Here is a 7,840-nt window from a genome sequence, read left to right on the forward strand (position 1 = left end):
GAGTTTTAATGTGTCGTTATAAATCTATATTCACTGTCCACCCCCTTCCATCAGTGGTCATGTCACAGAACACGGTCTTTTTTGTTCCTGCGGTTGGGTAAATTGTGTACATCCTGTCTCTACTCAGAGGACGATGCATCTTAATGTCTGCACAGTCTTCATGTCTGTTGTTATTGATTCCTTTAGTCATTCAGAATAGATGGAAATAATCTTATCTGTTTGCAATTCTTATTACTTATCAATTTTTGTTTTTTGAAACATACTTGATTTTAGAAACAACTGTCCCTTTTTCAGTTTAAAACTTGACTGGACATCAAGAGTCATTGGACCGTGATGGACAGGGCAGTGTTCTGATGGCCCCAGTCAGACTTCTGTAGCACCTCTTTCATCTCATCTATTTAAGCAAAATGAAATTCCGTGTGTGCTTCTTATAAGCCCATTGTGAAATACTCGCATTTTAAGAAGACCTTAATTATATAACCCATAGAATGTTGATGAAATTTCTTTTTCATAGCGCTTTTAAGAAAAAATTATGAATACATTGAAACATTCATTCAATCTTAACAGTGTTTCCTTACTGTTTTGGTCATTCGATTTGTTGAAATTAATTAAGGAGTAAGAAGCAATTCTTTGCGTATTATATATGAGGTGATAACTTCGGTCGGGCGTGATCTAATAAAATAAAAACCAGGGTTGGCCGGGAAATACCAGTGCTGGGAATTACCGGTGGTAAATACCGGTATTTCCCGTTCCGGATTTTCACTAAACTTGGAAATACTGGGAAATACAAATTTTTAATCTAAATTTCTTTAATTTGTTCAATGTAAAACGTATGTCTAGGATATAAGATATTAACAATAAGCATCAAAACACAATTTAGCATACTTTGCTATTTCACTGTCACTTTATGAATCTTAAATTCACCAGATCACCTATTCCCAAAGACTTCTATAGCTGCTAGAGTACAAATTTTAGTCCATCTAGCGCCCTCGGTCGATATCCTCCATGTATCTGAGGTCAATATCTGTCATCCTGGGTCATTATAAATGCATATTGACCGTGCATTGAGTCCATATTTATTGTATTATATAATATCCCAAATTTATGAGTACAATGTATATCTTTTTAATGTTTACAGAGATATTGATTTGCTGTTGTTGTAAAGTACAATTTGAATGAAAATGTTTCAAAGTTTATTGAATATTACTTCCAAACCTAACAATCAGAGTTTCTTTTCATTGAGCAGCAGTCCTCATATTGTAAGACAGAAATCATAATAATCAACAATAACAATAATTGTAAATCTATCACAACATGAATAACAAATTAATAAAGAATAGATATCACATATATGTATCATTTTATCTTGGCAATGAAAAGTGTCAATATTTTCAACATAAAAACAACTTATAAAACAATGTGTAACAATAACAGTAATAAATTTAATAACAGTAACAACACTAAAATAAATATTCCTGAATTATTTCTTTTACTGATTTTACCAATATACTTGGTCTACTGATTACTCTTAAAACTGATATTGTAGGTGATTGTTACATTTGAACAATTGTATATGGTTGGTAAAACGGGTACATTTGGCATGGGAATGTTTGCATAACGATTGTCTAAACCATCATTCAAGGTTGCTTCATCATTACAAGTCGTCAAAGTTGAAGAACAGGGCTTTGGCAGTGGTAACCCAGTATCAAAATTAGCATTGGTAGCCAACGAAGCTTGGGTAATGGTGGATGATGCTTTAGACTTGGAATTTGATGACACAACTCCTGAACGTGCGCTTAAAGTTTCTGACATTAGACATTTTGTACTTTCCGTTGTTTGGCCCGAGTAAGTTTTCAAGGAACTTTTGGATTTGTGCCCTGTAATACTCATGATATGTCTACTCGGCACACGTGCTTTGTCTAGAATGTGGACAGTGGTTGCCCGGAGAGAATGATTGATATAACGCCTCAATAAGGAGGCTGCCTCACTGATGACACTCATCATGTTACCCATCTTGTTGTGGCCTATAACTACATTATTGAAGTGTATCTTATCCTTTGGTACCGCACGTGGCTGCTGAAATAAAAAAGGGCACTGTGGGTTCAATCTTCGGATTAGTTTCACAAAGCTCCTCAAGGGCCAGCGGTCACTATCTAAATTTTTTTAAATAATTACCAGGTTTTTTTTTTCAATTTTAATATAACTTTTGTTAACTTAAATAAAGTATTAGAACATACCTTTTATTTCATACATTCTGCCCTCTGCTTTGCAGCTGTCATCTTGATGATTCTTTGTTTGTTCATCTCGAATTTTCTCCACATTCTGTTCTTCGAAGAGTTCTTAAATTTTCACGGCCCCTTCTGCCAAAGTGCGTCATGATGTCCACAAAGACCTATCATAAAAAAGTATCTATATAATAAATGCTTGTGATCTATAATATGACCATTTGCTGTTATCAGTTTTAAAACTTACCTTGTGTTGCAACACCTGGGCCGAGTCAGAGCTTGAAAGGTTGTCATACATTTTTATCAAGTCAGCATCAGATATTGGAGGGTGATGGTCAATGTTAGCCTGCCCCTGCCTCTTCAACTCCATTGTCATCCCTATATTTGTTGTCAAGAAACAAATACATTTTTAAATCCTCTAAGTATACCTCATAATCAAATATTGAAACGAGTATGCTCAATGACTAGATAATTCGGGAAATTAACATGAGCTGATAGTATTAATTAAATGAAATCGGAAGTCCTACCTTTGAAAAAATTGTTTGTCGCTCGGAATAATGGACCCTTGATAATGTCAACGTCTGGTCGAATAGATTGCAAAAATATCTGTATACCCTGACGATATGATAAGAGAGTGTTTTTTTTGTACATCTCCCCTTTGTTATTTCGAAGTTCAACATAAAATCTCCCCAGCAGACGATCCAGTTCTTCACACTATAGGCCTTCGAATTCTGCACTGAATTGCTTAGAAAGTAAATATTCCCGAAAAACGTTTACAGCTATCCTTTTATTTTTTTTTGGTATTCTCGGCATCAGAGTTGTTTACTATTTCTTTCAAATCTTCCTCACTGAAACTCGCAAACCTGCGAGCTTTCGTATTCGACGCCATATTTGACTGAAGCGTAAGTGAAAACGAGACAGCTCGTGCGAGTCAATATTCGCTTTCAGCGGTCATTATAAAAAATAATGACTTCGTATTGACCAATCAGATTACCGGATTTCACAAAAGTATATAATATATACTATTATTGTGATTAATTGGCTTCTTCTTGGGTGTATTGCATACTGAGGTAGTGACACAGTCACACTTTAATTTTCATAATTTTTTGGCTCATTTTCACATACATCAAATAACTAGAAAACAGGACTTTGGATATCGTGTTTATGATAACTGTATAGATGCACCTATACATGTACCTGACTTAATTCTTAAAAACAAATAACAATGGTGTATGAATGAACCATGTTTGGAGAATTTATAAGAAGATAACCAATGCATTACTGGCCAGTCAAAACTTGTTAAAATCAAAGACAATTATAAAATGTCATTGCTGACAAGGTGTACTATTGTCTACATCCCTACAGATTTGATTTAGACTGAATATGAAGTACTTTGATATGTAGTTATACTTTATTTCCCAGTATGTCCCGGGAAATACCAGTAATTCCCGGGAGTTACCAGTATTTCCCACCGTCCTGGGAAATATGAGTATTTCCCGCTTTTTTGCCAACCCTGATAAAAACCACGGGGCTTAATGATAGATTTTATCACGCCCCGACCGAAGTTATCACCTTATATTATTCAACGAGTGATTCCTTATAACTTATATTTAATGTATAATTTTCAGCGATTGCACGATGAAATATTTAGATATATATGATCAAACTACACTCAATGCGCCCAAATTATGTGTCTTTAAATTTATTGGACTTTATTGTACCAGATCGATATGTATTGATACACAGGCAAAAACACTAACAATTATTGTGAATATTGAGAATGAAAGTACATTATGATTTAAATACTTTCAGCGGTATAAATTTTCAAATTCTTTATGGTATGGGACCTTTCCATTTTGGGACGTATTATTTATTGAAATAAACAATAAAATCAAGCGAAATTTTATAAATACTTTCTCTCCCAGTCTTGTCTCTTGACAGCGTAGCGCAGTGGATTATAGGGATCACTGCAAATCTGTAAGTAATAGGTTCAAATCCCGTTGGGGATTTTGAAATGCTTATCATATTGCGGAGAAAAAAAAAGATATGAAGAAACACGCCTTTACATTTGCACATCTGATTTGTGTTTTTTTAAAGTGCACGATTTCGTTATCCACTTTTTTAATAAAAAAAAAAGAAGATGATGAAAACGTATCAGAACTATGATCGTAACACTGCAAAGCATGATCGTTACAATGCTAGGGCTATTCAAATTGAACTTTACATTACATACATAATATCCCCTGTGTTTCTACAGATACACATGCAGCGTTTGCAGGCGATCCATAGGGGTGCTATTAAATTTTAAGAAGTCAAACCCATAGACTTAAAAAAATGATTCCTTTAATATTGTGCCCGAATGATCTGCCGCACGGCTAAGATTTGAAACTTTTATAACACGAACCCAATCAGTGTGTAGTACAATTTAAACATGTAGTTAATATTTTTTTTTTTTGGTGTAATTTATTGTGCTAGTTTTTCTTTTCAAATAATTTATTGCATACTGAAGAAGGAACGGGTTGTCTCTTCTAAATTGTTATTTTTTGTTTTCGTATTGTTGCCATTTCTAACGAACGCCCAAAAGGTTCAATCTACCGAGGTTTGAAATACGACCAATCAAATCATTGATATAAAAACCGGCCATATCCTATTGACCTCAAACTGTTCAACCTTCGAAATAGAGAATAATTTAGGAATATATTATGTGCTTGGAATACCAAAAGGGCATTTTTCTTAAAATTTCATTTTTTAAATGCCTCTAAATAGCTTTTCACCCACACCAGCCCTGTAAAGTGAAATTGTGTGGGTTTTTTTAACAGGTACAAATGCCGACTCTTGATCCCTACATAAATTTTATATACTTTATCTTCCGAGGTCGGTTATTATTTAAAGGAAAACGTTCGAAGCTAAAAATGAAATATAGGACCCAGTTGTAAAATCTCTCCAAAATATTAATAGGTCTTAAACCGTGCGCAACTGTTCGTGCGCAATATGTATTCAAATTAAGATTAAACTGTAGCTGTACGGTCTTTATACAAAACTTTCCTTACAACTACAGTTTTGCAGTTACAAAATAACCTCTATTTTGTAAGGTTGAAAATAGTATTGAGGTTCGTTTCATAGCCTAATTCATGCTGATAGTTTTCACGATTAAGGTTATATCAGAGTTTTTTGGAAATTATATATTTTCGCCAATAGATTTTTACACAATTGGGGCAAACATACTTAAGGTAAAATAATTTGGGGTAATCTACACAGAGGGCAAGCAAAACTTACTTAGATTTACGGAGCACACGATACTATCACTACATTAACCATTTAAACTGTGTGAGATAATTCATTAAAGATAATTTAAACATGATATAACCATCCTGTGAGTTAATATAAAATTTATTTGTAGGTACATGTAAGAGCATTTACGGATGATCTATGATTAGACCACTAAGATGTCGTTAGGGTTCACGTTTTTAGATCCATGATTTGATTGGTTAGTCTTTAAGATATCGAATCTCGAACTTTGAACCTCGTGTTTTATATCTCGAACGATTCTTTTCTATAAACTGATATACATTTGTACAGGGTAATGTTTTATATAAAATGCAATAGTTCACTTTTCCTTAAAAAAGAACCTTATAAGATTTTAGGAGCTTTAATATTTTTTTTTAATATCTTTGACAGAGAAATAAAAATTTGAAAACGGTTGTAAAATATATCAATAACGTCCTTCTCAAACTGGGAGCAAACGCATCTATACTGTTATATTAAAATAATAGACTCGAATTTTTGGGCATCAATACCGAGAAATCGGAAGAGTACTGTCTTTTGTTTCATATGCTTTAAACAACATTGGTACTTGAAGATTACCAGTTTGTTTTTATTTTTTCTCAATCAAGCTTCGCTGATTAATAATCAACGAAAATTCCCTTATTAATTCCGAAATCAACTTGATTTTTTGGGTTTTACAATCTTGCGCATGCGCATTACATTCACGCTGAATCACAAGAGGCTCTTAAGTTTATGTTTTCCACAATATCACATTTGTATGGATAAACAAAGAAACGATATTACAAATACGTGTAAATCTTAATTGAAAATTTGTCATATTTTCTGTTCATCAAAGGAAATACGGGAGATAAATCTAACTCATGTATATTGCATTAAATATGAAAAATTCCGAGAGTTTCGAATGCCAACATGGTGTGTAAATTCGAAGCGAGTAGAAAACATTGGTGAAAAAGTGTTGAATTCTTCATTAATATGAATTACAATTTTAGATGAGAGGTATTTTCAGCCTCAAAATGGTTTGTTCTGAACAATTTGACTGTTATTTTCAATGCAGCTTCATTAATATTCTCCAAAATCGTTTCGGAGCGATTCTGCAGTTTTCTGCTACATTACGGGTATACGGGAGGCATTTTTACTGTGGTGAAGGCCTGTTCCGAGACACAGATTGTTCTAACTAAGCAGGGTGTAGTGAAATTAATAGCATTATTGTAGGCTTAAAGCTTGGTTATGTAAATGCCAACAATACGGTGTGTCGGTGTATCTATTTCGTAAATGCCCGATATCATATGCAATATGTCAACCCGTGCACGCACGGGTTAAATTCTAGTGTATTATGATAAGGAATACCAAACAAGATCTTCCCATTTATGGATCGTCTCTTAATAAATTCTTCTATCTTTAACATCAATCAACCCTATTACATCCTCATGTGCATAATCACAAACGCCGTCTACTTAATATATTCATAGACAAATATCCACTGTATTCATTTTAATTTACACAAATAAGATTCTTACTGAATTTTTATAAACGCTTTTTAATTGAACTTATTCACCCAAACATGCTTTTAAACATAAGATATTTATATAATTATTCTTACTCCAATACTTCATCTCACTGCACTTATAAAATTATTCATAGAAATTCTGACTAATGAACCTTTCAACTGTTTGCTTGATATATTCATTGTAACTCAGAAATAAACTACTCTATACTGAGTTATTTTAGACACTTACAATGAATGAAGTAAAAATATGACTTTGACTGCAATTGACCTGTTTCTAAACTTGACCATAGAATTTTAATTAAATATTAATTGTCAACTAATTATTTGGAGTGCTTGTCACGGCCATTTATTCACAGCCATCAAATACAAATTATGCGCCGATCATCAAATCTATATAGCAGTAGGTAAACGCAGAAGAAATATTACTTTGATCCAAGGGACCTTGAAAAACACTGCCTCATGAAGATGGCATTCTTTGCAACATTCTGTCAAATGAACAATGATCCATGGTACATCCGCCAACAAATCTAGGCGGTAAATTTTGCAATATAACTATATAAGTACATCAGCTGCAAATATTCAGATACACACACACACAAAGGTGTTTGCACATTTGAGAGTGTCGACTGATTTTGGACACGGTAGCCCCGGGATAAAGTCCAGGCTGTCGCGGAAACATTGTAACCTTTGGCAAGGTTCTTTACTTGCGCACTCTCTCCACTCTCTCCACCCAGGGATTAAATGTATACTTGGCACATGCGACGAGCTGTCTGAAGATGCTATGGGTTGTACATGTTTCATCAAATAGAAACTTGATTCTGCC

General features: G+C 33.8%; 1 pseudogene; it reads right to left on the reverse strand.

Moving 5' to 3' along the window:
* Positions 1-1,176: 1,176 nt before the first annotated feature.
* Positions 1,177-2,671, reverse strand: LOC136276571 (uncharacterized; annotated as a pseudogene).
* Between the last annotated feature and the right edge of the window lie 5,169 nt (positions 2,672-7,840).

Source organism: Magallana gigas, chromosome 6 (assembly GCF_963853765.1).
Source record: "Magallana gigas chromosome 6, xbMagGiga1.1, whole genome shotgun sequence".
Taxonomy (NCBI): domain Eukaryota; kingdom Metazoa; phylum Mollusca; class Bivalvia; order Ostreida; family Ostreidae; genus Magallana; species Magallana gigas.